We start from the raw sequence: 12,206 nt of genomic DNA on the forward strand, positions 1-12,206 counted from the left end.
ATGTGTTTAATTAATTTTCCTTCATGCATTTGGGCAAAAATGTATAATGCTACATATCTTTGGTAAAAAAAACAAAATCAGTGTATGTTTGGTCTGTGAAAGTTATAGAGTCTACAAGCTGTGGTGCCAATCATTGAAAATTAATCACACCTGATGTACTGATGGCCTATCTCATTTCTTGAGACATTAACAAGTCAGGAAAGTACAAATACCCACAAATTACCCCTTTTTGTAATAATAATTGTAAGTGTTCAGTACCAAAAAATCCCACTAAAGGCAAATGTGTACTGTACTACTAATGATGCACTATAAACACTATATATACATATATATATATACACATATACATACATTTCCAGAAATGCGAAATAATTTGAATATTAAACCAATAGGTTAATATAAAAAAATAACAAAAAAGAAGAGAAAGGCCAAACGTGCCATTGGACAGAGCAATCATGTGGTAAAGGGCCACTGTCATTGGCCCTTTACCCCAATCCATGGCGCGCCGAGTCCGAAAGACCCGACAGTCATGGACATTCTCAGGTTTGCACGGGAGCTCCATTCTGGGAGGATGTCATTGTACACCCTCCCAGATTTATCCAATCTCGCTGTAGCAGTCATTCGGGTATGGCCTGGTCCGCAAGTGGTTAATCTCTTATTGGAAGATAATTGGAAATAGTTTCCTACAGAAATCAGAATAACGGGCTACAGAAATTCAAATCAGGTTGTCTGTTTCCAACGGAGTTGGAAACTTATTTATTCTATGATTTATCCCCAATTTATACAACCAGCCTTCCAGACTATGATTCTGTAAGCCACATGTGCATATGCCACAATATTATCCACCCTGTGTGGTTAGTTTTGTTTGCTAAAAATACTTAAAATAATAAAAAAAACAGGAAAACATTTAAGATATCCACCTACTTTCAAAATCTTTTGGCCAAGAAAGTTTTTAAATTCAGGCAGGAAATCTCAAAAAAGCACAAGACTTGTATTTATGGTTACGATCATTCACATAATTAAATTTGACCATAGCTTCCTCTTCATTGTGCACTAGCATACATGGGCAGTATGAATGAATTTTCCTACGTATACAAACAACACTGTTTTATATCAGTTATCAAAAAGGCGAGTTCAAAGGGCTTAAAGCTATGTTAATATTTAGGACCAGATGTCCATCCATTGTGCTGCGCATTACATCACAGAGTAGACATTTGTTATACTTTTAAATATTTTGTAACAATGCATATTCATTAAGGCTACATATGAAATAAGTGTCAATGTTTCTTCTCCATTCTACAATCTAACTGTACAATTTCTATACAATTTCCTTTAAATTTACCAAAACTATCTAATATGAACACAAACAACCCAATCACTGATAATAATAGTGTAGCAATCAAATGGTGGATACAATTGCAGAGGAAGCGCTGGTAGAACAGGGAGCTTTTGTTTCCAAAAGTCCCATATGATACAAAAAATCTGCTGCTGAAACCACCTAGAACTGAAATATCACTTTTGGGCGGCCTGATCATTTAAATGTATGTATAGGCATAGCTACTTTGTCAGAAAGGTTTTCTTTAGGCCCCTTTCACACTGGGGCACTTTGCAGGCACTACAGCGCTAAAAATAGCGCCTGCAAAGCACCCTGAAATAGCCTCTGCTGTCTCTCCTATGTGAAAGTCCGAGGACTTTCACACTGGAGCGGTGCGCTTGCAGGACGGTCAAAAAAGTCTTGCAAGCCGCATTTTTGGAGCGCCGTAGGGGCGGTGTATTTACAGCACCCCTTCCCATAGAAAACAATGGGGCAGCGCTATAAACCCGCCTACAAAGCACTGCTAGCGGGGGATACTCCGCTAAAATGATGGGAAAGCGGTGCTAAATATAGCGCCGATTTACTGCCAGCGCCCGCAGCGCCCCAGTGTGAAAGTAGTCTTATATTCCTAATAGGTTTCTTTGTAATGACACTTTATTGATTTTGGGCAAAGAATTGTGGAACTATTTTTAAATATGACCTAGACTAAATTTCACAACCAACTACTTGGGAATGCTAGAGGTTTTCCAGATGCTTGTGTAATTTGGTTCATTTCTCGCATATGTTTGGCAAAAGTGTCCGATGCATCATTTCATCGAAAGTTTCCAAACAAGTCAATAAAGGGTCATTCCAGGATATCAACATGGGACAAGGTTAGGCTTTTGTCAATGAAGAACATAATGATGATCATTTTGAAAACAAAGGGCAATTGTAATCAACTTCTGAAGCAACATATAACTGTTTTGGAAGGTTATGGGTAGCTAAATTCCAGTTTAATTCTGGAATCTGCACAATGTACGTATAGTCTCAAGCAGTGATAAATGTCTGATGAAAGCCTATAGCATACCAATAGGAGTCAAACAACAACCGTGACCTATATCCCTATGCCATTTACAGCTGCACAGGTGATTAACCACTTGAGCTCCCAAAAATTTTAAGCCCTTCATGACCATGCCATTTTTTTCCTATTCAGCACTATTTTAACTGGTAATTGCATTTACACAAAATAAATGTATATCATTTTTTATTTTACACAAATAGAGTTTTCTTTTGGTGGTATTTGATCACCACTGTTTTTTTTTATGTTTTGCGATATAAACAAAAGAGGCAGAAAATGAAAAAATAAATAAAAAATTCTTATAAATTTTGCCCAAAATGTATTCTGCTACATGTTTTTGGTAAAGAAAATACCAATAAGTGTTTATTGATTGGTTTGCGTGAAAGTTAAAAAAAACTATGGTATATATACTGGACTTTTTGTAAAAAAAAATTGTTATACTACTAATGGCAGTGATCAGCACTTATAACAGGACTGCGATACTGCGGCAGTCAAACTGACACTAACTTGACGCTGGGGGGGAACTGACTAACTGCCATAGCCCTCTTACATATATTGTCACTGTACTAATGACACTAGGTGGGAAGGGGTTAACATCTAGGGGGATCAAGGGGTTAACGTTGTGCCTATGTGTAATGTGTGTACAGTGTGCTACTTTTCACAAAGCAGAATAGAGAAGTGACAGATCACTCCTTCGATACAGAGCTCTGTATTGTTTACCATCACAGAGCTCTGGGCTTTGTTTGCACACAGCTGATCATCAGTCCCCAGCATATACATGACAGCAATGTACATGTTCATCGCTTTGCCTACTACCGTGGCTCAGGCATCAAGTAGTTAAAGTGATTATGAAGTAATTTATATTAGCTATCCACACAGAAATAGTTGGTGAGCAAAGCGAGGACCCTTTAAGTGCAATCTGCCTACAAGTTAGAGATAGTAAGCACTAGATCATGGTCCATAAAAGAGGAGTTAATATGGCCTAACGGGCATTTAGGGGTTCCGCTAAAATGTTAACCCCCAATAAGCCATTCAAAGTGCCTACAACCTCAACCCAATATCTCTTTAACTTAGGACATCGTCACATGAGATGGATAAGGAATTCTGAAGATTGACACCACCTATTACAACATGGGTTATCTCTTATCACAACTGAAAAAACAACAAAATACCAGCACTAAATTGTGGGAACCTCTGAAGCAGCCAAAAATATGGGAATAAAAATCAATAGAGGAGGGTCTGTGTCCCGTGCAGCTGGAAAAAAAATCATAACTGGTAGAAATGGATCAAACAATAAAAAGCAAAAAACACCAGCGCTCAAAGGGTTAAACAAGCAGTCCGCAGTTCATAGAAAATTATTAAAAGATGAATACGCTTATTTAAAATAGTAGCAAATAAGAGATGCAGTCTTGTTCACTTGCAATAAGATAAAACAAACAAGGAGGGGGGCTTACTTAGTCTCCGGCAGTCCACTGAGCAATGAGGAGTTATACTGATTGAGAGTTTTTTTTAGATAAAAAGATAAAAAGCCAATCACCAGCGGCAGTGAAAGGGACATCAGTCCCGATCACTGCGATGTTCTGCCAGCTCATCTGTGCCCACCTGTGCCCCCTACAAGTGCCGCCTGTCAGTGCCCACCGGCGCCGCCTGTCAGTGCCCACAGTGCCATCTGTCAGTGCCCACAATGCCACCTATCAGTGCCCACAATCAGTGCCTGAACAATGCTGCACATCAGTGCCACCTATCAGTGCCACTTATCAGTGCCATCTATTATTTCCCATCAGTGCCATCTATCAGTGGTACCTATCAGTACCCATCTGTGCCACCCATCAGGGCCCATCAGTGCCATCTTATCAGTGGCCATCAGTGCCACCTTATCTGTGCCCATCAGTACCGACTTATCTGTTCCCATTAGTGCCACCTTAACTGTGCCTGTTACTGCCCATCAGTGCAGCCTATCAGTGCCCACCAGAGCCGCCTCATCAGCGCATATCAATGAAGCAGAAAAATTACCTGTTTGCAAAATTTTATAACAAACTATTAAAGCGGTTCTGCACCTAAAAAAAAAAAATATTAAAAGCCAGCAGCTACTAATATTGCAGCTGCTGACTTTTAAGAAAATCACACTTACCTGTCCCAGGGTCCAGCGATGTCAGCAGCAGATGACGAGCGATCGCTCGTCTCGCTGCTGCCCCCGCCGCCATCCTCTGTCAGGGAATTGGAAAGTGAAGCATTACAGCTTCACTGCCTGGTTCCCTACTGTGCATGCGCGAGTCTCGCTGCGCGTCTCTTATGGTCCCCCGCTGTGTCTCTGGGAACTGTGTGTTTCCTAGAACACAAGGGGGGGGGGGCGTCTGCGGCGGTCTGCCCGGAAGTGGGTGCAGATACCTGGATTATCCAGGTAACTGCACCCCCCTCCCCCCTGAAAGGTGCCAATTGTGGCACCGGAGGGGGGAGGGATCAGATTAGCGGAACTTCCCCTTTAGGGTGAAGAACCGCTTTAAACATGATTTTATTTTATTTTTTTTCAAAATTTTCCATCTTTTTTTGTTTAGCAAAAAATAAAAACCCCAGCTGTGATTAAATACCACCAAAAGAAAGCTCTATTTGTGGGGAAAAAATGATACATTTAATTTGGGTACAGTGTTGTATGGCCGCGCAATTGTCATTCAAAATGTGTCAGTGCTGAAAGCTAAAAATTGGTCTGAGCAGGAGGGGGGTTTAAATGCCCAGTAAGCAAGTGGTTAATATCAGTTTTCTTTCCACTGGATATATCCAGTATATAATCTTTGTTTTTTGAATAAACATTTCATGATGATAAAGTATTTTTACTGCACTTTAAGATAGCCAATGAGACACCTCAGATAGCAGACAGTCCCTGGAATTCTAAAAGAGTGTCTGTGCCATGATACCACAAGTGTTGCTAAATGCAAATAAATTCATGTACACTTCAGAAACAAGCACCAGAATGTCATAAAGCCTATGCTGTGCAGAGGTGCAGTCAAGCTTCATTTGTTTCTAGGATGCCTTTGGGGTTGCCAGAGACCTAGCAATCAATGAAGTGCAGTCAAGCCTGAATGATAACTAGGATGCCAAATGCTTGCTTATATGGTGAAATCCATATAAATTTGGTGTTTTACCTGCCAAATGATTTGTATTTCTGTCCTTCCAGTTCTCAGATTTACACAAGACAGGAAACTTGAAATGTATCTGATGCAGTGAAGTCACACTTATATGTCTTGTACCTTCCCCAGCCTTTAAATGGCCAACAAAAGGAGAAACAGTAGATCTCTGTCACTCTGCTCTCGCTTGTTATCAGCATGATTCTTGTTGGCATATGAACTGATTGGCCAGTGGTGTCGCTATGGGGGTGCGGGCTGCACCTGGGTGACACCCGCCAGAGGGGCGACACCTGTGGGTAGCGGCACCACTAATACCACCCACTGCCCTGATGATCTGTGCCTCGTGGCTGTGTCCCTCAGTGGAGCGGACCGAAGCCGCCTCCCCCGCTTCTCTGTTTACATTCACAGAGGAGGAGGAGTCGGGGCTTGAGGGACACACACTGCTGTGTATATCTGCCCGTGCTGTTCTGAGATCTGTAAATTTTACCAAATCTAGAAGATGGACATGTCATGTGTGGGGGGAGGGGGGCATCTATATTAATGGAGGGGGGTTTGCACTGAGGGGGATGTCTATACTGATGGGGGGGGTTTGCAGTGAGGGGGGGTGTCTGTACTGCTGGGGGGGGGTCTGCACTGGGGGTGTTTGTACTGCTGGGGGGGCTGCACTGAGGGGGGGTGTCTATACTGATAGGGGGTCTGCACTGGGGGGGGTGTCTGTATTGAGGGGGGGTGTCTGTATTGATGGGGGGTCTGCACTGGGGGGGTGTTTGTACTGCTGGGGGGTCTGCACTGAGGGGGAAGTGTCTGTACTGATGGGGGGTCTGCACTGAGGTGGGGGTGTCTGTACTTATGGGGGGCAGTCTGCACTGAGGTGAGGGTGTCTGTACTTATGGGGGGCAGTCTGCACTGAGGTGAGGGTGTCTTTACTGATACAGGGGGTCTGCACTGAGGGGGGAGTCTGTACTGATGGAGGGGGATTTGCACTGAGGTGGAGTCTGTATTGATGGAGGGGGTCTGTACTGAGGTGGGAGGTCTATACTGAGGGAGAGTGGTCAGTACTTAGGTGGGGGTCTATACTGACGGAGGGAGGTCTGTACTGAGGGAGGGGTCTTTATTGATGAAGGGGGTCTGTACTTAGTGGGGGGGGTCTATACTGAGGGAGGGGGGTCTGTACTTAGTGAGGGGGGTCTGTACTGCGGGAGGGGGGGTCTGTACTGAGGGAGGACTATAGTTGGTGGAGGGGGGGTGACAAAAAAAAATGTCCACACCGGGTCAAAACAACCCTAGTGACGCCACTGTGATTGGCTCTTTGTGCTGCTTTTCCTATCTCCAGTTTCAGCTCTACTGTGCTGCAAAATGCAAGAGGTACTTAGACTGTTTGCATTTAAAAATACATTTGATGATTTACTGAAGTGGTTCTAAAGGCTAAGGGTCCTTTCACACGGGGCGGATTAGTGCTGATCCGCCCCGTGGATATCCGCTTGCTCAGCGGGGATAGCCGGAGCGATCTCCGCTGAGCAGGAAGATGACAGGTCCTTCTCTGCACACTGCGCAGGGACGGACCTGTCACAGCGCCGCTCTCCACTATGGAAGATCGGGTGAGGACGGACCGCTTCCTCCGTCACACTTTACGGATCGGAGCGGGTCGGATGTCAGCGGACTTGCCACCGCCGACATCCGACTCTCCATAGACCTCTATGGAGCATCCGTTCAGGTCCGCCTGAAAAACTGACAGGCGGACCTGACTGGATCGTCCGTGTGAAAGGGGCCTTAAGGTTTCTTTTTACCTTGATGTAATAAATACAGAGCTGCATTTCTTTGTGTCTTTTCTATCTGCCAGCGGATAAGCTTTAGAAAAATGGAAGCCCCTTTTGAACACAAGTGTGCATTTGAAGGAAACAGAATAGACTGCAAGTCATTTCTAGGTAAATAAGCCATAAATCACAGCTATCTTGGTCAAATTTATTGTAATATGACACCTGAAAGCAATTAGTTCAAAATCATATGGTATTTTATATGTTCATTTCTCCGGAAATAAAATAGTTGAACAAGTGCCTAGCATTTAATCATTTGCTGTAGTTTCCAAAGTGTAATTTCCTGTTTCTTTTAATTACATCTCAAAACACTTTTTGTGCCAAACATGTTTGCTATTACTTGAAGAACCAATAAATCTATTTTGTAATTCTTATAAAAACTAGTGATAAAATTCAATTTTTTTTTATACGGTACAGTACATTATATATATATATATATATATATATATATATATATACACACACATACACATACACATATATATATATATATATATATATATATATATATATATATATATATATATATATATATATATATATATATATATATATACACACACATACATACATATACACACACACACACATATATATATATATATAAATCAGATTTTCTAGAGCTATTAAAATATTATTTAAAAGTATGATCAAGTGCTATACTATGAAAAATAGAGCAAGAGGGGGCTATGGACTTTTTAGGCACCACAGACAGAAAAAACAATATTATGTATAAAATAAATTTTATTGCTTAACCACTTGACAACTGGGCACTTAAACACCCCTCCTGCCCAGATAAATTTTCAGCTTTCGGTGCTCTCACACTTTGAATGACAATTACTCAGTCATGCAACACACAAATAGAGCTTTCTTTTAGTGGTATTTGATCACCTCTGGGGTTTTTATTTTTTGGGCTATAAATGAAAAAAACACCAACATTTTTTTTTTTAAATGCATTTTTCTTTGTTTATGTGCACATTTGTTTCTCTCACATTTTCAATGACAATTACTCAGTCATGTAACACTGTACCCAAATTATTATTTTTTTCCCACAAATAGAGCTTTCTTTTGGTGGTATTTGATCACCTCTGGGGTTTTTATTTTTTGTGCTATAAATGAAAAAAGACTGAAAATTTTGAAAAAAAAACTTATTTTTCTTTGTTTCTGTGATAAAAATTTTGCTAATTATTTTTTTTTTTCCATGAATTTTGGCCACAATTTATACTGCTACATATCTTTGGTAAAAATAAAACAAATTAGTGGATATTATTTGGTCTTTGTGAAAGTTAGAGAGTCCACAAGCTGTGGTGCGAATCATACAAAATTGATCACATCTGATGTACTGGTGGCCTATCTCGCTTCTTGCGACCCGAACAAGTCAGGAAAGTACAAATACCCCCCAAATGACCCCTTTTTTCAAAGTAGACATTCCAAGGTATTTAGTAAGAGGCATGGTGAGCTTTTTGAGGTTGTCATTTTTTCCCACAATTCTTTGCAAAATGAAGATTTTTTATTTTATTTTTTATTTTTTTCCACAAAATTGTCATTGTAATAGGTTATTATTTCTCTCACTTGGTAAGTGTATGCCACAAATAATGCCCCAAAATAAATTCTGCTACTCCTCCTGAGTATTGTGATTTTTTCACAGCCTGGCCACATAGAGAGGCCCAACATGCAGGGAGCACCATCACATGTTCTAGCAGCATAAATTACACATCTAACTTGTTGACTACCTATTACACTTTTGAAGGCCCTGGAGCACCAGGACAATGACACGTGACACCGTGGCACTGATGACAGATGCCATTAATATGTGGCACTGATGGCACGTGACACTGATGACAGATGCACTAATATGTGGCACTGATGACAGATGGCACTTATACGTGGCACTGATGACACATGGCACTAATGACACGTGACACTGATGACAGATGGCACTGGTACCTGGCATTGACACGTGACACTGATAACAGATGGCACCTGACACTGACAGGTGGCACTGATGACAGATGGCACTGATACGTGGCACTGATGACAGATGGCACTAATATATGGCACTGATGACACGTGACACTGATATGGCACTGATGACAGATGGCACTATGTGGCACTGATGACACGTGGCACTGATGACAGATGGCACTGACAACAGGTGGCACCGGGGACAGATGGCACTGACAGGTGGCACCGGGACAGATGGCACTGATGGCAGTGGGGGCAGATGGCACTGGCAGGTGGCAGTGGGGGCAGATGACACTGACAGGTGGCAGTGGGGCATATGGCACTGACAGGTGGCAGTGGGGGCAGTTGGGCACTTTCTTTTCGTTTTTTTGTCACTAACCGCTGCATCTCTCCCTCCTCACACGCTGTCTGTGTGAGGAAGGAGAGCCAGCGATGAGAGATGATCTCATATGTTTACATCTGAGATCATCTCCCATTGGACACGCTGATCGCACTGTTAACGGCCGCTGTGATTGGCCGTTTACAGCGATCTGGGACTGGCTGTGTCCGGGGGACACGGCCAGCACAGAACTTCCCTGATGCACGCCCGCGGCGGAGCGCAGAGGGGCAGTAAATAGGAGGACGTCCAGGGACGCCCTCCCGGCAGATAGCGTCCGCGCTGTAGCCATCTTTTGGCTATAGCGCGGGCGCGAAGTGGTTAGAAAATATATAATTCTTCATACAAACATTTTTAAAAGCCGTATTCCATCACAATAGTCATATTCATGTATAACATTTGATATAATTACCGCTACTGTAACCTGTTCATGTTTCAAATAGACACTGAAAATAGACAAGATTAAGAGATAATTCACATTTGAATCAAAATTCCATTGGATAGATAATGGAACAGTATTGGCGGTATAATGTATATATTTCAAGAAGAAGGCTCAACATGTTTCGCGTGCAATACACGCTTCTTCTGGAGCTTGAATTATTGTGACTAACGGAAAAATAGAAAAATGGAAAAACAAAATCAACAAAATAATAAATAGTCATATTTGTATATCTATACATACATATAGTGATACATTGAAAAGAGTGAAAATATATGCACAAGGTGTCCCGGATATTGAAAAGTATTGGAGGCTCAACAGACGTCTGTGTAACCATGCCACGGGTATGTAGTATTCCCATTAAATCCGCAATATGCCAAAAATACTCAAAAAGACCAATTAGCCAGATATAAACAATTTTAATTAATAACTAACAAATAGTCAATTCATAAGGGACTCACCAAAGGCAAAGATACGATGGAACAAAATCCCCTTATATCCAAAAAATAGCCAATCCTGGAACAATGGGGCAATAGACCATGATAAGATCTTATATCCTAAGATGTAATACTATATAATCAAAGGTATATTCAATCATCCTACAGCTAGACCCTAATAAGGGGTCAAACTAGTATAATATAAATCAAAGCAGTTAAAGCGAAATAAATATTGTCGATCTATTGCCTAAAATGTAAAAAATTACTAAATAATATTAAATATGCCAAAAACAGAGAGGAAAGGGGCAGCATGAAACTGGAACATGTTTGCGGTGAGACAAAAAAAAGGTGCGCTCTTTGGTCGGGCACATGCGCAGTGATACAGCGGCCAGAACATTAACCGCTTGGTAATTGGGCTTATAGCTTGATATCATTACTTTCAGACATTTTGCCGGTTTCATACCAATGGTCTAACGGTGTGTGTATATGCATAATTTAGGAATCCATTGGTGGTGACTATCTAAATTAGAAATTATATTTTATGAAGATTTTTATATTACATTATATTTTTATTTGTATTTATTATTAGGACTGTTCGCTTTGCCCCAGTGTCTCTTCCGGGTGGGAGCCAATTAGCTCCAACTGCCCACCATTGCGGGTGGTCTTGGTCCCTTTCTTTAACATCTTGTCAGTTTTGTGGCCTGTTCTATTGGAGTGACTTCATGGGAAGACCTCAAGGGGGCAGAATAATCACTGACAACAACTACCCTGGCTCTCTGTTGTGTTTTTAAAATGGAATGTCTTTACAACACACTGTTTTGAAGATGATAACTACAATAGTGAAGTATTTTATGTATTTTTCTTAAAACTATAATTCTCCTGTTTAACATAAATTCTATTCTCTGTTTCAATAGATTATATCTTATAGTTGTACATATTCCCTGAAGAAGGAGATTTAATTTCTCCGAAGCGCGTAGGATACTCAAAGTAATCTATATATGTACAAACTTCCAGTTTATTTATAAATTCCTTGTTTTTTATATATCTTTCAACTTTTTTTACTTTTTCAATAAAATTATAGTTTGAATCTTTAGAGGAATTTTTCAACAGTTATTGTACGTGCCTTAAAAGTCCACCACTAGGGGTATCTTAAGAGTTTCACCTGCTGAATAAGGGTATTTAAACATTATTAAATGTAATAAATAATATGAATTAAATTATATATTATATTTTATATACTGTAATAAATGTAAGAAAATGAAATTATGCAATATACTTCCTTGTTCATAGGCTACCCCAAGGAATTAACATTTTTGGGCTGAGGTCTGATCTATAGAGTTTAAACCTATTTTTGCGACTTGATGCATTGGCCAGTAGTTATCATTGGAGACTGAGCGTTTCCTGGTGTGTGACTTTTAAGAATTGATATACCTTGATAAGCAGCCTTCTGAGTAAGTTTGTGCTATAGATGTGATCATATTACTATTATTTCTATCATGGTATACACGCCCCTATGATGACCCTATGTTCCTTATCCCCTCCCCCATCTGTTGAGCCTCCAATACTTTTCAATATCCGGGACACCTGCGCATATATTTTCACTCTTTTCAATGTATCACTATATGTATGTATAGAAATACAAATATGATTATTTATTATTTTGTTGCTGCTTTTATTTTTC

General features: G+C 40.6%; 1 protein-coding gene across 1 annotated transcript in view; it reads right to left on the minus strand.

The window, feature by feature from the left end:
• UST (uronyl 2-sulfotransferase) overlaps positions 1-12,206 on the minus strand; it is a 617,990-nt gene that overhangs the window by 423,291 nt on the left and 182,493 nt on the right. The gene's annotated exons all lie outside the window — the stretch shown is intronic.

Source organism: Lithobates pipiens, unplaced genomic scaffold (genome assembly GCF_037356315.1).
Source record: "Lithobates pipiens isolate NorthernLeopardFrog02 unplaced genomic scaffold, aLitPip1_a1.2 Scaffold_18, whole genome shotgun sequence".
Lineage (NCBI taxonomy): Eukaryota > Metazoa > Chordata > Amphibia > Anura > Ranidae > Lithobates > Lithobates pipiens.